Source organism: Jaculus jaculus, chromosome 11 (genome assembly GCF_020740685.1).
Source record: "Jaculus jaculus isolate mJacJac1 chromosome 11, mJacJac1.mat.Y.cur, whole genome shotgun sequence".
NCBI classification, from domain to species: Eukaryota; Metazoa; Chordata; class Mammalia; order Rodentia; family Dipodidae; genus Jaculus; species Jaculus jaculus.
The window spans coordinates 25,335,257-25,359,398 of NC_059112.1; the positions used below are offsets into that span (position 1 = coordinate 25,335,257).

The 24,142-nt window shown below is 44.8% G+C and overlaps 1 protein-coding gene across 1 annotated transcript in view; it reads left to right on the forward strand.

The window, feature by feature from the left end:
• The first annotated feature begins 5,532 nt into the window (after positions 1-5,532).
• Smim14 (small integral membrane protein 14) overlaps positions 5,533-24,142 on the forward strand; it is a 63,819-nt gene continuing 45,209 nt past the window's right edge. Inside the window, exon 1 of the mRNA XM_045130139.1 lies at positions 5,533-5,723. The gene's annotated coding sequence lies outside the window, so the exon portion shown is untranslated. The remainder of the gene's footprint in view (positions 5,724-24,142) is intronic.

Below are 24,142 nucleotides of genomic sequence, written 5' to 3' on the forward strand. Positions count from 1 at the left end.
AGCACCATGATGACTTCTGAGTCATCCTAAGGTCACTGCCATCTGAAAAGAAGATTCTCTACTAAAAATGAGAGTAGCATTAATATAAGGGTATGAACACTAAGAGAAGTGCTTATTAGGTAGTTTGATAAGCATAGTATATATATTCAGCCAGATAGCAGCAGACGTTACACCCCTAGGGCTCATGACTACCCCTGTTTTAAGTTTTCAGTATCAGGGATGTATTCCCTCCCATGAAGCTGGCCTCCAGTCCAATTAGAGGGCAGCTGATTTCCATCATGACAGATGTGCCACTATTGCACCTGTTGGCTCATTTGGCCTAGATGGCCAAATATAAGGCTTAAAAAAAAAAAAACCCAGCCGGGCGTGGTGGCGCACGCCTTTAATCCCAGCACTCGGGAGGCAGAGGTAGGAGGATCGCCGAGTGTTCAAGGCCACCCTGAGACTACATAGTGAATTCCAGGTCAGCCTGAGCCAGAGTGAGACCCTACCTCGAAAAAAAAAAAAAAAAAAAAAACAAAAAAAAAAAAAAAAAAAAAAAAACCCAAAACAATATAAGTCCACTGTTGAGTATCTTTACTGGTGATTTCTCTTTCTTCCATTGAACTGCATGCAGAATGGCTTCTTCTAGTTTCTGTCAGCTGGTCTACATGGAGGAGGTTCTCAGCTCAGTTCCAGCAGGATTTCTCAGTGGACTTGCAGCCCAAGTATGTGGAGTATTCAGCAATAGGGTCTTACTATCTATTCCTGGTGGGAAACCAAGGGCCTCGGCAATGGCCTGTAATGTTTTGGGGGCATCAGGGACCTCCCTGGCCAACAACTCACTGGAATGTATCCCATCCCTGGCACTGAAAATTTTGGGTGTTCCATTGTCCAAAAAAGTTGGTTTTCATATGATTTATTTATATCCTCTTACATTTTGATTAGCCTTCTCTCCACCTTTCCTTTACTCACTCTCTTTCCCTGACCTTTATATATATATTTTAAAAATATTTATTTGGTGCTGGAGAGATGGCTTAGCGGTTAAGATGCATGTCTGTGAAGACTAAGGACCCAGGTTCGATTCACCAGGTCCCACCTAAGCCAGATGAATATGGTGGTGCATACACCTGGAGTTCGTTTGCAGTGGCTGGAAGTCCTGGTGCATCCATTCTCTGTCTCTTTCTGTCTCTCTATCCCTCTCTCTCTCTCTCTCTCTCTCTCTGTCTTAAATAAATAAATAAATCTTTCAAAACAATTAAAAAATCTGGGCATGGTAGCGCATACCTTTAATCCCAGCACTTGTTAGTCAGAGGTAGGAGGATTGCTGTGAGTTTGAGGCCACCCTGAGATTACATAGTGAATTCCTGGTCAGCCTGAGCTAGATTGAGACCCTACCTCGAAAAACAAATCCAAAACAAAACAAAAAAACAAGTAAAAAAAATAAAATTAAATTAAATAATATTTGTTTGTATTTGTTTATTTGAAAGAAAGAGGCAAATAGATTCACCAGGGTCTCTAGCCACTGCAGATGAACTCCAGAGACATGTTCCACCTTGTGCATCTGGCCTTACATGGGTACTGTGGAATCAAACCTGGGTTCTTTGGCTTTGCCAGCAATCACCTTACCCTCTAAGCCATCTCTCTAGCCCTAATATTTTATTTTATACTTATTTGCAAGGAGAGAGGGAATGAATGGGTGCACCAGAGCCCCCAGGTACTGTAAATGAAACCCAGATGCATGCACCACTTTGTACATCTGGTTTTACATGGACACTGAGAAACTGAACCTGGGTCATGGGGCTTTGCAGGCAAATGCCTTAACCACTGTGCCATCTCTCCAGCCATGTGGTATGTCTTTGACTAAATCTGCAGATATTTTGATTCATCCACAATATCAAATGCAACACCAGAAAAAGTGCCTAAGTTAAAAAAAAAAAGAAAGAAAAGCAAGGAAGGAAAGAAAGAAGAAAGAGAGAAAAGAAGCTGGGCGTGTTGGCACAAGCCTTTAATTCCAGCACTTGGGAGGCCAAAGTAGGAGGATCGCCGTGAGTTTGAGGCACCCTGAGACTACATAGTGAATTCCAGGTCAGCCTGGGCTAGAGTGAGACCCTACCTCGAAAAACTAAGAAAAAAAATATAAGAGAGAGAAAAGAAAATTAAAAGATAAATAAAAGTTGGAAAGAGTAGAAAATTGCAGGAATTCTATTGGGCCATTCCACAGAATATCCACCCTTTTCTTATCATGTTGCAAAAGTAAACAATGATAGGTATTCAGTTGGTACAAAGGTCCTGATATGGATTTCAAATACAATTGTTTTTTTTTTTTTTTTTTGAGTTTTTTGAAGTAGGGTTTCACTCTAGTCTAGGCTGACCTAGGATTCAGTATAGAGTCCCAGGGTGGCCTCAAACTCACAGTGATCCTCCTACCTCTGCCTCCCAGGTGCTGGGATTAAAGGCCTGCGTCACAACGCCCGGCCCAAATACAATTGTTAATAACATAAACTAAGGCCTGGCATGGGAGTACCCACCTTTAATCCAAACATTCCAGAGGCTAAAGGAGGGTAAAAGATTTCCACATATTTGAGGCCTCCCTGGGCTAGAGAATGAGTTCCTGTTAAGCCTGGGCTAGTGCTTCACAACACCAAAAGGGGGGCCAGGCATGGTGACTCCTGCCTTTAATCTCAGCACTCAGGAGGCAGAGGTAGGAGACTGCTGTTAGTTTGAGACCAGCCTGAGCCTACAGAGTAAGTTCCAGGTCAACCTGGGCTAGGGTGAGACCCTATCTCAAAAAAAAATTAAAAATTAAAAAACTTTAAAAAGAAGCGGGGCGTGGTGGCTCACATCTTTAATCCCAGCACTTGGGAGGCAGAGGATCTCCATGAGTTCGAGGCCACCCTGAGACTACAGTGAATTCCAGGTCAGCCTGGGCTAGAGTGAGACTCAACCTCAAAAACCCAAACCAACAAACCTTGTGTGGTGGCGCACACCCTCAGCACTTGGGAGGCAGAGGTCAAAGGATTGCTGTGAGTTCAAGATCACCCTGAGACTACAGAGTGAAGTCCAGGTCAGCCTGGGCTAGAGTGAGACCCTATGTTGAAAAAGAATTTTTTTCTTTTTTTCACTTATTTGAGAGGAAGAGAAAGAGAAACTATGGGTGTACCCGTGCCTCTTGCCACTGCAACCAAACTCCATATGCATGTGCCACTTTGTGAATTTGAGTACTGAGAATTGAACCCAGGCTGTTAGGCTTTGCAAGCAAACATTTCCCAAATCCTCTTTTTGTCTGTTTTTCCTTTCCTTTCCTTCCCTTTCTCCTTTCCTTTCCTTTTCTTTTTTTTCCCCCCCCTTTGGTTTTTCTTTTTCTTTTTTTAAAATTTTTTTTTTTTATTTGAGAGTGACAGACACAGAGAGAAGGACAGATAGAGGGAGAGAGAGAGAATGGACGCGCCAGGGCTTCCAGCCTCTGCAAACGAACTCCAGACGCATGCGCCCCCTTGTGCATCTGGCTAACGTGGGACCTGGGGCACTGAGCCTTGAATCGGGGTCCTTAGGCTTCACAGGCAAGCGTTTAACCACTAAGCCATCTCTCCAGCCCTCCCCTTTGGTTTTTCAAGGTAGGGTCTTGCTCTATCCCAGGTTGACCTGGAAATTATTATGTAGTCTGGGGGGAGGGGGCCAACCACTAAGCCATCTCTCATGTCTCCAGCCTTTTTGTATTTTTTTTTTTTTCCTAATGAGAGGACAATTGTCCCGCCAGGGTCTCCAGCCACCACAATCAGATTTGACAGGTGCGTCATCTTGTGTGCATGTGTTTGGGATCTGGGGAGGAGGACATGGGCCCTTAGGCTTTGCAGACAAGTGCCTTAACCACTAAGCCATCTCTCCAGCCTAAAACTCTTTTTAAAAAATATTTCTGGCTGGGCATGGTGGCACACGTCTTTAATCCTAGCACTCCGGAGGCAGAGATAGGAGGATCGCTGTGAGTTTGAGGCCACCCTGAGACTACAGAGTGAATTTCAGGCCAGCCTGGGCTAGAGTGAGACCCTACCTCAAAAGCCAAAAATAAATAAATAAATAAATTCTATTATTTTATTTGTGAAAGAGGCAGATAGAGAATGGGCATGCCAGGGCCTCTAGCACTGCAATCAAACTCCAGGCGCATGTACCACCATATGCATTTGGCTTACATGGGTACAGGGGACTCTAACCTTAAGCTTTGCAGGCAAATGCCTTGACCACTAAGGCATCTCTCCAGCCTAAGAGTTTTTTTTTTTTTTTTTCCTGAGGTAGGCTCTCACTCTAGTTCAAGCCGACCTGGGATTCACTATGGAGTCTCAGGGTGGCCTCCAACTCACAGTGGTCCTCCTACATGTGCTTCTGGACTGCTGGGATTAAAGGCATGCTCTACCATGCCCAGACAAAAATGTCTTCTTAGAGCTAACTTTCATCTTTCCTGAAGGATAGGCCAAAAGTCCTCTCTGTAAAATTTCTGGGGATTATTTTTACTTTATCATTCCTTCCCCCATCCTTTCTTCTTTTTCTATAACATTTTTAAAAAATTACTTATGGTCGGGCGTGGTGGCACACGCCTTTAATCCAAGCCCTGTGAGGGGGGGATACAGATAGGAGGATCGCCATGAGTTCGAGGCCACCCTGAGACTACATAGTGAATTCCAGGGCAGCCTGAGACACAGTGAGACCCTACCTCAGAAAAAAAAGAATTATGTATTTATTTATTCATTTGAGAGAGAGAGCGAGAGAAAGACAGGGAGAACGGGCGCCAGGGCCTGAAGCCACTGTAAAGGAATTCCAGGTACAAGCACTACCTTGTGCATCTGCCTTACATGAGTCCTGGGGAATCAAGCCAGGGTCCTTTGGCTTTGCAGGCAAGCACCTTAACTGCTAAGCCATCTCTCCAGCTCCCCGGGCCGCCACCAATCCTTTTTTTTTTTCCCTTGAAACAAGCCTGTCTATCTTGCCCAAGTTGGCCTCAAGCAATCCTAGCTAAGACTCAAAAGTACTGGGATTACAGTGATAGTGCTGTGCCAGGCACTGGTCCTATTAAGATCTATGACCTTCCTCTCCCTCTCCTTCTTTCTCTGTCAAATAAATAAATAAAAATATTAGGAGAAAAAAAAAAAACATTTTAATGGGGCTGAAGCAATGGCTTAGCAGTTATATGGGTCCTGGGTAATCGAACCTGGGTTCTTTGGCCTTGCCAGCAAGCGCCCAATCCACTAAGCCGCGCCTATGGGCAAGGAGAACTCCTCGGTTGGCCCAAAAGATATACACACGTGAGCCGCAGCCGACAACCAGGGACCACGCAAGGTGATGCGGCTTTTACTCAACAGACGGTCGGCGGAGGCTCCACTCACTCCTCCCCGCCGGAACTACCTCCTCCCCGCGCGCAGCGCGCCCCTCACCCCCCCACGCCCCACGCGCCGCATGACGTCACGCCCCGCCCCCCCCACGGTCGCTGCGTAAACCGGCGCGGGCGCGCGCACGCGCAGTAGCCGGGTGCGCTGGAGGCGCTGTAATCTGTTGCGCCGCCCCGCGGGAGCCGGCAGATCCGGGTCTCGTGGCGGACAGTGACGTGGTCCTTCGGATCCAAAACAGAGCGGGGGAGGAAGCCGGCGGCCCAGAGCAGCAGCGGCGACGGCGGCGTTCCGTGGTCTTTCTGCCGAGACGCCGTTCTTCCCCGGCTCTCACCCTCCCCGCCCCGCCGGTTGTTGTCTGGGCGGGTGAGTGTCTTCCCCCCACCCCCCCCACAACCGTGTCCCACCGCGTCGGTCCCCCGCCCGGGTGTGTCGTGCGGTTCCTCGGGTTCCGGGGCACCGGGCAGCCCGCGGCCGCTCCCCGTGCGTGGTCCCCGGGCGCAGCCGGGGCTCGGGAGCCTGCGGCGGCTCGGCTTTCTCTGCGGGGGAGGGGAGGAGAGTGAACCGTCGCCCCGGGGAGCTTTTTCCATTTAGGACCCAGGTAGTGAAGTCCAGAGACAGACCCACAGACAGGCAATCGTAGCTGGAAGGGCCGGCCAGCCCGAAGCCCGTACGATTTCGTCGACCCGGTCTCTTCTGGGTAGGATGAAGTCACTAGGACGTGTCCCTTTGTTGTGATGGATGATCCAGGAAAGCTGTCATCCTGAAAGCCAGAGGTTTTTGAGCCCTCCCCCCCCCCTCCTTGTGCCGAGAATGGAAAGGATTTCCCCCCCGCGCCCCTTTTCTGTGCGTTCAGTAAGTGGAACCAGCGCTGACAACGAGGAAGGTGAAGGTAGCAGCGGCGCCCTGTATTCGGAACCGCGACTGTTGCGGTCCCCTGGCAGTAGCCCAGTGTCCGGTGTTGCTGTTTTAAAGTTTTCCAAAGTGGCCGTTAGAAGATGTTAGGATTAAAGCCAAGATACGATATGTATTTGAGCTGCAAGGCGTTTTTAGTCTCTCCAGTTGGCCAAACCAAGGATGTGGCCTTGATCATGGAACGCCTTAGTTTAGACATCTGGAATCATCGGACAGGCTTGATGCAAGTCAGTACTCCGTCTGTACTAGAGAGCTAACTGTTTTTGTGTCGTCCGAAGCTGCTGTCAGCTATTCGCAGGAGTTGTAAAGCCCAAGGCCGCCCAAGTCTTTCAGCCTGGAGACCCTTAGGAGGCATCCTGGCAGTCCCCTGCCGTGGTGAGGTTGCAGTAGCAGCTGCTCACGCACATTCCTTTAGTGCGTGTGGTTTGCTCAGCTGGCTGCCCTCTGCGCTCAGGAGCTCAGAAAACCCAACCCAAGCTCCCAATGTGGTTTCTAACCATTTTCCATTTCTAAGAGCTCACTAATTGAAGTGTCTCTGTGGTCAGCAGCAAAAGGAATTATATATATATTGTTTTCTATAACACCCAGGAAGGTTTCTTGGGACTTTAGACCACTTTCCTTAAAGGATATATTCTGGAACATGGGCTTTTTAGCAAATCTTTTCCTCCTGTGTGTGCCATTGAGTTTTTCTTTCCTTCTTTCAGAGTTGGAATCCCGCTAATGTAGTGAAATAAGTTGACTTTTTTTAATTCCGAGGTAGGGTCCCCCTCTAGCCCAGGCTTATCTGCAATTCACTATGTAGTCTTAGGCTGGCCTCTGACTCCAAATAATCATCAGCTGTTGAGGATCCCAGCTTGTAAGGCCTTGGAGGCTTTTACTTAACACTTCACACTTTCTGTGCTTCATTAACATTGGGTTGTAGGTGTCAGGTTCAAGTTCGCCATGGAGGACTGGAGATAGACAGTTATATTTGGGTCCAAGGTTTTACTTAACACCAGGCCAGAGCGACAGGATTCAGAGTCAAAACCCTGTCCCTGGCAATGTATAGCATCTAGTCCAGTTATTGGAGAGTGAGAGAGGCAGATAGAAAGAATGGGCATGCCAGGGCCTCCTGCCACAGTAAATAAACTCCAGAAACATGCCATTTTATGCATCTGGCTTTAATTGGGTACTGGGGAATTGAACCCTCAGACTTTGCAAACAAGTGCCTTTAACTGCTGAGCCATTTCTCGAGCCCCCAGTCCAATTTTTTTTTTGATTATTTGTAATGAGAGAGAGAAAGGAAGAAAGAAAAAGAGAGAAAGAGAATGGGTGTGCCAGTACCTCTTGCTGTTAGCATCCGAACTCCGGACACATGTGCCACTTTGTATATCTGGCCTTACATGGGTACTGGAGATTGAACCCTCAGGCTTTACAGGCAAGTGACTTAACTACTGAGCCATCTCACTAGCCCCCCAGTCCAGTTTTTTTTAAACCACTGTCAGCAGAAGAGCCTGTGGTGGAAAGAAATGTCCTCTTTAGCCCAGATGGAAGCATAAGTACTGAGAAGTACCCTGCATCTGCTAACACTCATCATTTTGGCATTGATTTCTCCAAACTTAACTAAACCTGTAATCTCTTTCTCATTCTTTATCTCTTGAGTCATTAGTCCCAGATGCTTGGTACTTGCAATTCACTGGTCTTGAACTCACAGTGATCCTACCTTTGCCTCCTGAGTGCTGGGATTAAAGGCATGTACTACCAGGCCTGGCTTTGGTACTTTTTTTTTTTTTTTTTTTCCTTTTTCGCTGTAGGGTCTCACTCTAGCTCAGGCTAACCTGGAATTCACTATGTATTCTTAGGGCAGCGTCGAACTCTTGGCAGTCCTCCTACCTCTGCCTCTCAAGTGCTGCTGGCTATGGTACTTTTAATGTGAGTTTTTACCCCCTTTGATTTGCTTTAAATTATAGTATTCAGTATGCTTTCTCTTCCCATCCCTGCTGCCATGGCCTTTACTTGGTTATCATCATCTTTCCTGTGGACAGTTACAGCATCCTGCCCGCCTCCCAGTTTGGCTGGCTGGCTTGTATATTTATTTATGAGAGAGAGAAAGAAAGAACATGAATGTGGGCACACCAGGGCCTCCTGCTTCTGTAAAGGAACTCCAGATGCATACACCACTTTGCGCATCTGGCTTTATGTGGGTACTGGGAATTGAACCCAGGTTGGAAGTCTTTGGAAGCAAGCTCCTTTAACCACTGAGCCCCCTTTGGCTTTTTTTGGTGCATTCATTCCCCTTGCCACTGCCCGAGATCCTTTAAAATATAAACCAGAATTGGGCTGGAAAAATGGCTTATTATTTAAGGCGCTTACCTGCAAAGCCAAAAAGACCCAGTTTCAATTCTCCAGGACCCACTTAAGCACAGGGGGCGTACACATCTGGAGTTTGTTGTTGTAGCTAGAGGCCCTGGTGTGCCCATTTTAAAAGAAAAAGAAATATAAACCAGAATTCTGTCATCCCCCTCTTATTGAAAGTTTTCCATTCAGAGTAAAAACCAAACTCCTTATCAAGGCTTGTCAGGCACTTGTCATTGCCTTCTCATCTCACTTTGTGTCCCTTTGTATCCATGTGCATACTTCCGGGCTGGAATCTGGCCACACCAGTGTCTTCCTGTGTTCCACCTTCTTTTGTATTGTGCCTGGAATTTGCCCGAGCTTGCTTAGGGCCTTTGCTCCAGGATGTGAGATTCCGTTTTGACCAAGTCCATCTTGTTCAGGTGGCTGTTCAGTTGCCTTTTCAGAGATAGCACTCCATTTCTCTATTCTTTCCTCCCCATCATTTACTACATTCTGTAAGTCTCTTGTTTAAAAATATTCTCCAACAAAAAAAGAAAATTCAGTAGCAATCCTCCTACCCCTGCCTCTTGAGTGCTGGGATTAAAGGCATGCACCACCAAAAAAAAAAAAAAAAAAAAAAAGAAAGAAAGAAAATGGTTGAATGTGAGCCGGGTGTGGTGGTGCATGCCTTTAATCCCAGCACTTGGGAGGCAGAGGTAGGAGGATCACAGTGAGTTTGAGGCCACCCTGAGACTACAGAGTGAGTTCCAGGTCAGCCTGAGCTAGAGTGAGACCCTATCTCGAAACCACCAACCCCCCCCCCCAAAAAAAAAAGAAAAGAAAATGGTTGAATGCGTGAATTTGGGAACATGTCTATTCCACTTAGGCTAGCTCTTTCTCTGGAAGAATCTAATTTTCAGGTCAGGCGTAGTGGCTAATGTCTGGATGTTTAGGTAGGAGGATCTCTGAGACTGAGGCCTGCCTAGGCTATAGAGTGAGTTTCAGGTCAGGCCTGTGCTAGTGTGAAACTCTACCTCAAAAAAAGAAAGAAAAAAGCTGGGTGTGGTGGCAAAGTGAGTTCCAGGTCAGGCCTGCACTAGTGTGAAACCCTACCTCAAAAAAAAAAAAACAAAAAAAGCTGGGTGTGGTGGCAAAGTGAGTTCCAGGTCAGGCCTGCACTAGTGTGAAACCCTACCTCAAAAAAAAAAACAAAAAAAAGCTGGGTGTGGTGGCACATGCCATTAATCCCAGCCCTTGGGAGCCTTGAGTTCCAGGCCAGTCTGAGACTACATAGTGAATTCCAGGTCAGCTTGGACTAAAGTGAAACCTCAAACAAACAAACAAACAAACAAAAAAAACCCCCAAAAACCAACAACAGCAAAAACAAAACAAAACAAAAAAATGTCTACTTTAAACTCATGGAATTGAACTCTGGAGAAATGAGTCCCCAGAATCTGCCTTTCTTTTTCTTTTTTTTTCCAGTTTTTTTTTTTGTTTTGAGATTCTTTGGATTGAGCCCAGCCCTTGTATATGCTAAACTAGCACTGTACTACTAAATTATATTCCTGGGCCTTTTTGTTGTAGCCGCATCTAGCCTGGAGTTGGGCTTGAACCCTAATCCTCCAGCTGCCATCAAGGTACTAGGTGCTAGGAATATAGGCCTGCCCCATCATACCCAGCCGGTCTTTGTTTTTTTACTTTCAATATATATTTTATTTATTTATTTATTCTTTTGAGAGAGAGAGAAACAAGAGGAGGAGGAGGAAGAGAGAGAATGGGTGTGTCATAACAGCTACTACCACTTTTGGGAACACTATGTGTTAGATACTATGCCAAAAATTGTTGTCACATTTTTTCATTTAGCTGCCGAGAAACCTAGATGTAGGTATTTCTACCCCCACTTCATAAACCAAGACACTGAGACATGGTAAGTGGCAGAAACCCAAGGTTCTGATCTCCCTCCCCTTGCTGTACTTCCTGCTGCAAATCTACCAGTCTTAGATGTGTGGAGGAGTGTTTTCTTCCATGTGTAACCTTATTCCTCTCATCAAAACGCCATCTAACCGGGCGTGGTGGTGCACACCTTTAATCCCAGCACTCAGGAGGCAGAGGTGGGATGATTTCTATGAGTTCGAAGCCACCTGAGACTACAGAGTGAATTCCAGGTCAGTCTGGGCTAGAGTGACACCCTACCTTGAGAAAATAAAAAGCCATCTAGTTAACTTTTACCTGTAAGTCCTTTGAGTTCTTACATTTTCTGCCATATTTGGATGTTTTAGTATTGGAACTGTTTTAGGATTATAAACTGCAGAGATTTCTCAAGGCAAAACCCCTTTCCAAATGAGTTAAAAAAAACTAGATTTCTGCATTGATGTCTGGGGAGACTTCAACCCAGACAGGAGCTTTCAGCGGAGGGTTAGGTGCCCTATTAGCGCTCTAGCCTAACCTGTCTTGAACTTTATTAATAACCTTGTGTTTCTCCTATCACTGCACCTGTGTGGTGGTAAAGTGGTCATCAACATATATAATGTCAACAATGAACCTATAATCTACTTAGAAGTCATCTTTGTACTTGTATATGCCAGTCTTTTTTCTTCTAATTTATTTTGTTTTTCAAATTTTCATTAACAACTTCCATTATAAAAATTATATTAATATGATTATAAAAATATCCCATGGTACTACCCTCCCTCCTCCCACTTTCCACTTTGAAACTCCATTCTCCATCATATCTCCTTCCCATCTCAATCAGTCTCTCTTTTATTTTGATGTCATGATCTTTTTCCTATTTTGATGGTCTTGTGTAGGTAGTGTCAGGCACCGTGAGGTCATGGATATCCAGGCCATTTTGTGTCTGGGGGAAGCACATTGTAAGGAGTCCTACCCTTCCTTTGGCTCTTACATTCTTTCCACCACCTCTTCTGCAATAGACCCTAAGCCTTGGAAGGTGTGATAGAGATACTACAGTACTGAGCACTCCAGTCACCTCTTTCCAGCACCATGCTGCCATCTAAGTGACCCCAAGGACATGCCATCTGAAAAGAGAAGATTCTCTATCAAAAGTGAGAGTAGCATTAATATAAGGGTATGAACATTAAGAGAAGTGCTTATGAGGTGGTTTGATAAGCATAGTATATACATTTATCCAAACAGCAGCAGGAGTTACACCCCTAGGGCTCATGACTACCCCTGTTTTGTTTTCAGTATCAGGGATGTATTCCCTCCCATGGAGCGGGCCTCCAGTACAATTGGAGGGCAGTTGGTTTCCACCATGATAGACGTGCCACTATTGTACCCACTGGCTGGCCAAATATAAGGGTTGCATTGTCCACTGCTGAGTATCTTCACTGGTGATTTCTCTCTCCCATTGAACTGCATTCAGAATGGCTTCTTCCAGCTTTCTGTCAGCTGGTCTACATGGAGGAGGTTATCAGCTCAGTTCCAGCAGGATTTCTCAGTGGCCTTGCAGCCCAAGTATGTGGAGTCTTCAGCAGTAGGGTCTTACCATCTATTTCTGGTGGGAAACCAAGGGACTTGGCAATGGCCCATAATGTTTTGGGGGTATTAGGGACCTCCCTGGCCAACAATTCACTGGAAGGTATCCCATCCCTGGCACTGAAATTTTCTAGCAAAATCTATGGCTCCTGAGTGCTCTATTGTCCAAAAAGTAGGATTTCATATGATTTATTTATATCCTCTTAGATTTTGATTAGCCCTTCTTCCACCTTTCCTTTACTTAATCTCTTCCCCTGACCTCACTTTGGGCTAATTTATTTTTTTGAGGTAAGGTCTCACTCTGGCCCAGGCTGATGTGAATATTTATTTATTTATAAGCAGAGAAAGAGAGTTAGTTTAAGTGAGCAGGCCAGGGCCTCCTGCCACTGGAAATGAACTCCAGATGCACACACGCACCACCTTGTGCATCTGGCTTTATGTGGGTACTGGGGAATTGAACCCTAGGCTGTCAGGCTTTACAAGCAAGTGCTTTTAACTTCTGAGTCATCTCACCAGTCCATTATTTTATTTATTTCTTTTTGAGATAGTCTCATATATCTCATATTGGCCTTGAACTCCTACTGAGCCTTCTATCTCTACCTCCCAGGTGTTGAGATTATAGGCATGTGCTACCATGGCCAGCTCCCCCTTTTTTTTTCTTTTAAAAATATTTTTATTTATTTGATAGTGGGGGCGGGGCTATTGCAAACAAACTCCAGATGAATGCACCATTTTGTGTGTTTGGTTTTATGTGAGTAATGGCGAATTGAAGCTGGCTGTCAGGTTTTGTAAGAGTACCTTTCATCACTGAGCCATCTTCCCCCTCCTCTTTTTTTTTTTTTTTTTTAATTTATGTATGGTGCTGGGGATGTCACTCAGTGGCGGAGGCTTGTCTCCCGTGTATGAGGCCTTAAGTTTGATACCGAGCACCTCAAGGAAATTTCCTATGTGGTGGTTATGAGCTGTAATGCCTACATACCTGCCCTTCCTCCCTCACCAGTTGTGAGTGTTGCACCCTGGCCCCACAAGCACTCTACCACTGAGCTACAACTCTTGTCCCTCAGAAACATGACCTTTACTTAGCTATGTGCTATACAATATTTTGTTAATATATTTTTTTATTTTTATTTTTATTTATTTATTTATTTATATTATTTTTTATTATTTTTTTTAAATATTTTATTTTTATTCATTTATCTGAGGAAGGGGGATGTATAGGGAGGGAGAGAATGGACACACCAGGCCCTCCAGCCACTGCAAAGGAACTCCAGACACCTACAGTACCTTGTGCATCTGGCTTACATGGGTCCTTGGGAATTGAACCTGGGTCCTTTGGCTTTGCAGGCAAGCACCTTAACGGCTAAGCCATATCTCTACCCCTATGAAATTTTTTTTTTTTTCGAGGTAGGGTCTCACTCTAGCCCAGGCTGACCTGGAATTCACTATGGAGTCTCAGGGTGGCCTTGAACTCATGGCACTCCTCCTACCTCTACCTCCCGAGTGCTGGGGAGTGCTAGGATTAAAGGCATGCACCACCATGCCCGGTTAAGAAATTTTTTTTAAAAAGGCTTGTTATATAGTAAAGACTGATTGCTGTGATTCCTTGGAGTCTGAGTTAACTAAACCCACAGGTTATCACATTATAGTGAAAATTATAGTCATGCCCATAACCAAAACTACAAAATAGTTTATTCAAAAGTTGTTTTTTTTTTTTTTTTTTGATTTTTGTTTTTTGAGGTAGGGTTTCACTCTAGTCCAGGCTGACCTGGAACTCACTATGCAGTCTCAGGGTGGCCTTGAACTCACAGCAATTCTCTTACCTCTGCCTCCCAAGTGCTGGGATTAAAGGCATGCGCCACCATACCCGGTTTACAAGCCACATTTTTAATGATTAAATGAAGTGATTTTTAAAAATTTATTTATTTATTTATTTGAGAGCGACAGACACAGAGAGAAAGACAGATAGAGGGAGAGAGAGAGAATGGGCGCGCCAGGGCTTCCAGCCTCTGCAAACGAACTCCAGATGCGTGCGACCCCTTGTGCATCTGGCTAACGTGGGACCTGGGGAACTGAGCCTCGAACCGGGGTCCTTAGGCTTCTCAGGCAAGCGCTTAACTGCTAAGCCATCTCTCCAGCCCAAATGAAGTGATTTTTTTTGTTTATTATAATTATCATTTTTATTTATGTATTTGAGAGGAAGAGAGAGAACGGGTGCACCAGGGCCTTTGGCCTCTGTGAAAGAACCTTGGATGCATGCACCCCCTTGTGCATCTGGCTTACGTGGGTCCTGCAGAATCTAACCTGTGTCCATTGGCTTTGCAGGCAAGTGCTTAACTGCCAAGCCATCTCTGAGCCCCTTTTTGTTGTTGTTGTTGGAGGGTCTCACTCTAGCCTGGACTGTCCTGGAATTCAGTATGTAGTCTCAGGGTGGCCTTGAACTCACAATAATCCTCCTACCTCTGCCTCCTGAGTGCTGGAATTAAAGGTGTGCGCCACCACACCCAACTCTCTGATAGCAGTTTTAAACTGTGGTTTTTGTATTTTGGAGAAAGTTTCCCTCTTATTGCTCATTTTCATACTGAGTTTTCATTTCTCTTTTTTCTTTTTTTAAATTGAGGTCAAAACACAGATGTTTCAGCTTTGCAAAAGTACAGAATGAAGTTGGTTTATGCTTGTTTGCACTTACTGGCCAGTACTACAAGTGTAGAGTATTCCAGAATTTCACACCTAAGTGCTTCAAATCAAGTTATAAATGCAGAATGCATTCACGATATAAATAAATCCCAGAAATAGAGCTTTTGGAGCCCATGTATATTTACAGGTATGGATAAGAAGTCACTTAGGAAAAGAAAAGGCAGTGTCTAAAACACAGTGCTGTCCTTAATGTTCGTGTCCCTTTAAAGAGCGTCTTTGAAACCTTCACCTGTGCTAGCACAGTGTCAGAGCCTCTGGGGAATGAGACTAGTTGCCCTGTAACAGAGGCCTGCAGCTGTGCACAGCTGCACACTTGTAATTCCTGGGATGGGAAGGCAGGAAAATCAGCAGTTAACATTACTCTTAGTTACATAGTGAGTATAGTGAGTTGATGGCCAGCTTGGGCAACATGAGACCCTGTCCCCTCAAAAAAAAAAAAAAAAAAAAGCCCTCCATAAGAAACTGGAGTCCACAGAGAGCTGATTTACCTCCTCTTTTTTTTTTTTTTTTCTGTTTTTTTGAGGTAGGGTTTCACTCTATGGTCCAGGCTGACCTGGAATTCACTATGTAGTCTCAGGGTGGCCTTGAACTCAAGGGCGATCCTCGGAAGAGTGATCCTCCTACTTTTGCCTGGAATTAAAGGTGTGTGCCATCACATCTGGCTTATCTCCTCCCATTTTACTTTCGAGGACACAGCTGCTATAAGGCACCAACTGTGAACCAGAGAGTAGGCAGTCAACTGACACTTAGTTGGCCATTGTCTGAATTTTAGTCTTTCTAGCTTCCAGAAGTGTGAAAAGAATTTTTCTTTTGAGAATTGGTGTGCCAGGGCATCCAGCCACTGCAATCGAACTCCACATGCGTGTACCCCCTTATCCTTATGTGCACCCTTGCACTTGCATGCTTGTGTCACTCTGTGTCTGGCTTCCTGGGACCTGGAGAGTTGAACATGAGTCTTCAGGTTTCTCAGGCAAGTGCCTTAACCGCTAAGCCATCTCTCTAGCCTGTTTTTTGTTTAATAGCCCAGGCTGACCTGAAATTCACTATGTAGTCTCAGGCTGGCCTCAGACTCACAGTGATCCTCTTACCTCTGCCTCCTGAGTGCTGGGATTAAAGGCGTGTGCCACCACACCTGGCCCTTTTTTCGGTTTTTCAAGGTAGGGTTTCTCTCCAGCTCAGGCTGACCTGGAATTCACTATTTAATCTCAGGGTGGCCTTGAAGTCAAGGCGATCCTCCTACCTCTGCCTCCTGAGTGCTGGGATTAAAGGTGTGCGCCACCTTTAATTTCTGTTTTTTTGTTTGGTTTTTAAATTACTTAGACTATGAGGGCGCAGGGCCTCCAGCCTTTGCAGATGAACCCCAGGTGCTTGTGCCACTTGTGCATCTGCCTTTACATGGTCGGGGTCCTTTGGCTTTGCAGGCAAGCATCTTAACTGCTAAGCCATCTCTCCAACCCAAATTTCTGTTTTTATAAGCTACCCAATGTATGGTATTTTGCTACAACAGTCTAAATAAAATTGGAGCCAAGAGTAGGGTGCTTCCATAACCAATACCCCAACAACTGAAAGGAAGTTGCTTTGGACCTGACTAATGGGTAGAAACCGAGTTTATTTTATTATTTTTGGTTTTTTGAGGTAGGGTCTTGCTCTAGTTGAAATTGAGTTTTTTGTTTTTTTTTCCAAATAAGTTTTTTATTAACAACTTCCATGATTGTAAATAATATCCCATGGTAATTCCCTCCCTTCCCCCACTTTCCCTTTTAAACTCCACTCTCCATCATATCCCCACCCCATCTCAATCAGTCTATCTTTTATTTTGATGTTATGATCTTTTTCCTATTATGATGGTCTTGTGTAGGTAGTGTCAGGCACTGTGAGGTCATGGATATCAAGGCCATTTTGTGTCTGGAGGTGCACATTGTAAGGAGTCCTACTCTTCCTTTGGCTCTTACATTCTTTCCGCCACCTCTTCTGCTATAAACCCTGAGCCTTGGAAGGTGTGATAGAGATATTGCGGTACTGAGCACTCCTGTCACTTCTTTCCAGCACCATGATGCCTTCTGAGTCATCCCAAGGTCACTGCCATCTGAAAAGAGAAGGTTCTCTACCAAAAGTGAGAGTGGCATTAATTATGGGTATGAACATTAAGAGAAGTGCTTACTGGGCAGTTTGAACATAGTATATGTATTCAGCCAGACAGCAGCAGATGTTAAATCCTTAGGGTTCATGGCTACCCCTGTTGTAGGTTTTCAGTATCAGGGATGTATTCCCTCGCAAGGAGCGGGCCTCCAGTTCAATTAGATAGCAGTTGGTTCCCCCCACAACAGACATGCCACTATTGTGCTTGTAGGCTCATTTGGCCTGCCTGGCAAAATATAAGGCTTGCAGTGTCCACTGTTGAGTATCTTCACTGGTGATTTCACTCTCTCCCACTGAACTGCATGCAGCATGGCTTTTTCTAGCTTTCTGTTATGGTCTATATGGAGGAGGTTTTCAGCTCAGCTCCAGCAGGATTTTTCAATGACCTTGCAGCCCAAGCATGTGGAGTCTTCAGCAATAGGGTCTTACCATCTATTCCTGGTGGGAAACCAAGGGCCTCGGCAATGGCCTTAATGTTTTGGGGACATCAGGATCTCCCTGGCCAACAACTCACTGGAAGGTATTACATCCCTGGCACTGAAAATTTTTTAGTAACAATCTGCAGCTCCTGAGTGTTCTATTGTCCAAAGAAGTAGGTGATACTGAGTTTTTTTTTTTATTTTTTTTAAATTATTTATTTATTTATTTATTTATTTGAGAGCGACAGACACAGAGAGAAGGACAGAGAGAGGGAGAGAGAGAGAATGGGCGCGCCAGGGCTTCCAGCCTCTGCAAATGAACTCCAGACGCGTGCGCCCCCTTGTGCATCTGGCTAACGTGGGACCTGGGGAACTGAGCCTCGAACCGGGGTCCTTAGGCTTCACAGGCAAGCGCTTAACCGCTAAGCCATCTCTCCAGCCCGGTACTGAGTTTTTAAGTGCACACTAGAGAGATTATGTTTCCATGGATGGACCTGTCAAGATGAGTTTTGTGAGGCCTCAAAAAAAGAGCAGAGAGCCCGGCATGGTGGCACATGCCTTCAGTCCTCGCACGTGGGAGGCAGAGGTAGGAGGATCGCCATGAGTTCGAGGGCACCCTGAGACTACATAGTGAATTCCAGGTCAGCCTGGACCAGAGTGAGACCCTACCTCAAAACCCGCCCCCCCCCCAAAAAAAAAAAAAACAGAGTTAGCTGGGCGTGGTGGTGTAAGCCTTTAATCCCAGCACTCGGAGGCAGAGGTGGGAGGATCACAGTGAGTTCAAGGCCACCCTGAGACTACATAGTGAATTCCAGGTCATCCTGGGCTAGAGTGAGATCTTATCTCAAAAAACCCACAAAACAACAAGAACAAAAAAGCAGAGTTCTTGCTAAAACCTCCAACCTAGAAAATACCTAAGTAACCCTGAACAGAAAAAACCTGGACAGTAAAGACCATACTGTGGAAATACCACACAGACAATGTGAAGATATTATCGGCAGTCATAGGAGACAATCTCTGCTATAAACTAACAAAGAACTGGGCCTCAGTTGCGGAGTTTCTCACACTGAATACTTTCTTTTTAAGTTGTTTTTTTTTTTTAAATTATTTATTTGAGATAGGGAGGGAGGAAGGGAGGGAGAGAGAGAAGAGGTGCGCCATGGCCTGCAGCTGCTGCAAAGAGACTCCATTTCCGTGGCCACCTTATCCGTCTGCTTACGTGGGTCCTTAGGTTTCGCAGCAGCACCTTAACCACTGAGTCATTTCTCCAGTCCCTCACTGCATTCTTGCTCTGCTGGTCTTTGCTGTGATCAAGGAAATTCTCCTTTCTCCTCTCCCGTCTTGCCATCAGCGTGGGATGCAGAAGGCCGCTTTGGCTTCCAGCTTTTTATGTGGCGGTCTGGGTACGAGCTCAGGTACCTGGCTAGAGCAAGGCGCAGGTGGACCTGGTGGATGTAGGTGTTGCATGTTCTGCCGTCCATATGTAGTGGCTGCATATTGTCAGCACTTCTGCCAGAGTATAGAGTACAGGAACTGTAGGCATGTGGCCTCCTCCCCCCACGTTTGTTCCTTCCTTAACCTTTGTTTCATTGACAGTTTTCATATATATATTTGAACATGATCTCCTCCCATTACTTCCTTTTGTGCCCCTTCTTCCACTTCCCTTCTACTTTTTTTTTGGTATTTTGAGGTAGGGTCTCCCTCTAGCCCAGACTGACCTGGAATTCACTATGCAGTCTCAGGGTGGCCTTGAACTCACCTCCTACCTCTGCTTCCCAAGTGCTGGGATTAAAGGTGTGCGTCATCTTGATGACTCTGTTTTAATATGTTTACTTATTTGAGAGAGACAGAAAGACGGAGACAGAGTATGATCACATCAGTAAAGTCAGGATGCATGCACTACTTGTACATCTGGATTTACATGGGTATTGGGTATTCAGACCTAGGTCATCAGGCTTTGCAAGCAAGCACTTTAAACTGCTGAGCCATGATCTCTCCAGCCCCACTTCTTGCACTTGGATGTCTTTTCTTTTTTTTTTTTTTTTTTTTAATTTTTATTAACATTTTCCATGATTATAAAATATATCCCATGGGAATTCCCTCCCTCCCCACCCCCACACTTTCCCATTTGAAATTCCATTCTCCATCATATTACCTCCCCATTACAATCATTGTAATTACACATATACAATATCAACCTATTAAGTATCCTCCTCCCTTCCTTTCTCCACCCTTTATGTCTCCTTTTCAACTTACTGGCCTCTGCTACTAAGTATTTTCATTCTCACGCAGAAGTGACTGGATGTCTTTTCTTTTGAAATTTTTTTTGTAGTTTTTGGCCCTCTTCTACCATCCATGGGAGAATGTTGATGGCCCCAGTAATGTGCAGGTCATGACCATCAGTGTGAGATCAGGAATGCAGTGAACTTGGTATGTCTAGAATACAGCGTTCCGCTTTGCCTGTTCAGATTGTTACCACACAGATTGTAGGTATGCTAGAGGGGAGGCTCACCACGTCGGTGAGCACAAAGCCTGGCGGAGACCTGGATGCAGCTCAGCGTCCAGGTCTGGGCTATATCCAACAAGGCAGTGGGATGGGGCTGCCCGGACTCTTGGGGGTCCACTCCAGCTTGCCTGGTGTTTGAAGAGGCAGAAATCTTTTTTTGTTTGCTGGCTTATGTGGGACCTGGAGAATCAAACCTGGGTCATTAGGCTTCATAGTCAAGTGCCTTAACTGTAAGCCATCTCTCCAGCCAGCCAATGGGAATTTTAACACAGGTACATTTTGCAGAGGCATGGAGGAATTAAGGAGATAAGGAAATTCTTTACCTGGGTCTCCTGCCCCAGGTTGGAGTGAGTGGTTGGATAAAAGGCTGAGCCACCATACCTAGTTAGATAAGGGCGTTCTTGAGGACCTTTAAAGAGCTAAGCATCTAGAAATGACATAGGAGGAAAGGAAGAGAAGGTAAGGAGTCTCTTTCTTAGGAATTTTGAATTTTGCAGAGGGGTGATCAACAAAGCAAATCATGATTATTTGGGCTGTTATTTCTATTCTGGTATGAAGTTATAATAAGTAATTTATTTGGGTTTTCGAGATAGGGTCTCACTGTGGTCCAGGCTGGCCTGGAATTCACTGTGTAGTTTTCAGTGTGGCCTCGAATTTATGCCGATCCTCTTACCTCTGCCTCCAGAGTGCTGGCATTAAAGGTGTGCACCACCACGCCTGGCTTATTTATTTTAATTTTTGTTTTTCAAGGTTGGTTCTCTAGCCCAGGCTAACCTCTAATTCACTATGTAGCCTCAGGGTGGCCTGGAACTCATGGCACTCCTCCTACCTCTGCCTCCCAAGTGCTGGGACTAAAGGCGTGTCCATCTTGCCTAGCTATATTAAGTAATTTAAATTCATAGTTAAGCTCTTGGAGGTGGGTGCTGTTCTTTGATTCTTGTGTATCTGCCTGTAAACTTTTCTGCCTTACTCTCCTGAGGACTTGTTAGTGAAACCATTTTCAGGAAAGGAGAAATGGTTTTGACTCCAACCTCTCTATGTTTTTTTTTGATTTGCTTTGGTTTTGCGGTAGAGTTTCACTTTAGCTCAGGCTGACTTAGAATTCACTGTGGAGTCTCAGGTTAGCCTCATACTCATGGTGATCCACCTGCTTCTGCCTCCTGAGTTCTGGGATTAAAGAAAGCACCACAGCCAACACTCCTGGCTGGGTGGGGTATTTTCTCCTATTAAAAAAAAAAGATACTTAATAGTTTTACTCACCCTAATGAAGGAAGTACCATATTTCAAAAAAGAGGGCCAGGAGTGGTGAACATGCCTTTAATCCTACACCACACCCATGCCCACGCCCTGGCTGAATTTTATCAGTTTTAAACAATTAATTGATTTCAACATGAGTCTCCCCTGCTCGGAGATCAGAGGTAGTGTAAAGTCTATCATTATTAAGTAGTGGGAAGTTGGTTGATAGCTGTCTAATTTCTGTACTGCTTTAAAGCTGTCTGTAAGCTTGAAACCACTGCAGTTAGCATGATTGGTCATATCTGGCAGATGTAGAATGAAACTTCTGGGGTTTGCACTGTGACTTCCTCTCCAGGATCTGGTACTTACTAGACAGGAGTTAGTGGTCAAATTGCTTACTTAATCCTGCCATGGTGGTGCATGCTTTTAATCCCAGCATTAAAGAGGCAGAAGTAGGAGGATCTCCATGAGTTCCAGGCTGCCCTGAGAATACATAATTGAATTCCAGGTCAGCTACAGGAAGACCCTACCTCAAAAAAACAAAGCTTGGAAAACCAAATATATATATATGTATGTATGTATGTATGTATGTATATGTGTGTGTGTGTGTGTGTGTGTGTGTGTGTATGTATGTGTGTGTGTATATATATATATATATAATCTGAACCAATTTTCCTATTTTTATTTATTTTTGTTTTTTTGAGGTAGGGTCTCACTCTAGCCCAGGCTGATCTGGAATTCAGTATGTAGTCTCAGGGTGGCTTCTGCCTCCCGAGTGCTGTGATTAAAGGTGTGCGCCACCATGCCCAGCCTTTTTTTTTTTTTTTTTTCCTGGGGGGAGGAGGCTTTTTTCAAGTATGGTCTTATTCTAGCCCAGACTTAACCTGGAACTCACAGGCTGGCTTGAATTTACAGCAATCCTCCTACTTCAGAGCACTGAGATTAAAGGCATGGACCACCATACCCTGTGCATTTTCCTGGTTGTTTGCTTATTTACTTATTTATTTATTTGAGAGAGAGAGAGAATGGGCACACCAGGGCCTCCAGCCACTGCAAATGAACTCCAGATTCATGCACCCCTTGTGCATCTGGATTATTAGGGGGATCCTTAGGCTTTGCAAGCAAATACCTTAATCACTAAGCCGTTTTCCCAGCCCTTTTTGGTTTTTCGAGGTAGGGTGTCACTCTAGCCCAGGCTGACCTGAAATTCACTGTGTAGTGTCAAGTGACCTTGAACTCATGGTGATCTTACCTCTGCCTCCTAAGTGCTGATATTAAAGGTGTGTACCACTACATCTGGCTTCTTTCTCTTAAAAATTTTTTAGAGAGAAGGCTAACGATGGTACCATCATGGCTGTATAACACTATATACATAACTAATAAAAGTTTTTTAAACATTTATTTCTTTCTTTATTTTTGAGGTAAGGTTTTGCTTTAGCCCAGGCTGACCTGGAATTCACTATGTAGTCTCAGGGTAGCCTCCTACCTCTGCCTCCTGAGTGCTGGGATTAAAGGTGTACCCCATCATGCTTAGTCCCAGTGGTTTTGTTTTTTTTTTTTTAAATAAATCAGAGAGAGAGAGAGAGAATTAGTGTGCCAAGGCCTCCAGCCACTGTAATCAAACTCCAGATGCATGTGCCATTATTTTCACATGTGTGACCTTTTGCACTTACATCCCTTTCTGGGTCTTGCTTACATGGGATCTGGAGAGTCGAACATGAGTACTTAGGCTTCACTGCTAAGCCATCTCTCCAGCCCCCCAGTGGGCTTTTGATCAGGTTTACAGTACCAGTCTTGCATTCCCTTCTCTGGAGCAGACTGGAAGTGTAATAATTAAGCAATTGATCCCCCCTGTGGCAGTCATTCCACTGTTATACCAGTGGAGCACATAGAGTAAGACTGTTGATATTGATACCGTTTCTCCCCAGCAGCCTGCATAGCACTTTCCAGCACCATGAGTGCTAGCCTGCAGGGAGGAAGTTTGCAGCTCAGTTCCAGCTTCTTTTCTCTGTCTTGCAACTGTTACATGTGATATCCTCAGTAATAGGGACTTCCCATCTAGTTTTTGTGGGCTACCAAGAGCAATAGCAATAGTTAGCATTGTTTTGGGCTCCTCTGAAGCCCCTCTGACCAACAGCTCATAGGTTGATATCTCACTCCTGGACCTGTTCTCTGCATCCTTAGTAATGATTAAAGTGGGATTAAAGGTGTCCGTCCCCATGTCTGTCTAGAATATTTTCTTTTTTTTTTTTTTTCGAGGTAGGATTTCACTCTAGGTCAGGCTGACCTGGAATTCATTATGTAGTCTCGGGGTGGCCTAGAACTCTTGGCCATCTTCTTACCTCTGCCTCCGAAGTGTGGGGATTAAAGGTGTGCGTCATCACACCCAGCTTAGAATACTTTTTAAATTTAATTGTTAATTTTTGTTTTTTTCCTTTTCTTTTGTTTCTTTTTTTGTTTTAGAATGCTTTTTATCACATGCAGTAATTCCCCTTCCCTGCAGTCAACCTGGGTTCAAATACATTAAATGAAAAAGTTCAGAAGTAAGTGATTCATAAGCACACATTGTGTACTATCCTGAGTATCAGTGCAGCCTCACACATTCCTGCTTGGTTTTATCCAGGAGGTGAGACATTCCTTTGGCTACCATCTAGGAGTTGTGATGTACTCACAGAGGCAGTGCTCTGCCCAGAGGTAGGAGGATTGCCGTTTGAGGCCACTCTGAGACTATATAATGAATTCCAGGTCAGTGTGGGCTAGAGCAAGACACTACCTTGAAAAACCAAAAAATTATGTAAATTATAAACCTTAATATATATGTGTGTGTGCGTGTATGTGTGTATGTATGTATTTGAGAAGGCGAGAGAGAGAATGGATGGCATCTAACTGCTGCAAAAGAACTCCAGACATATGCACCACCTTGTGTATCTGGCTTACATAGGTCCTGGGGAATTGAACTATGGCCTTTTGGTTTTGCAGGCAAGTGCCCTGACCACTTAATCCTCCCTCCAGCCCAAATTAGAAGCTTTCATGGTAAAAATTCAGAAGACACAACTTTTAAGAGA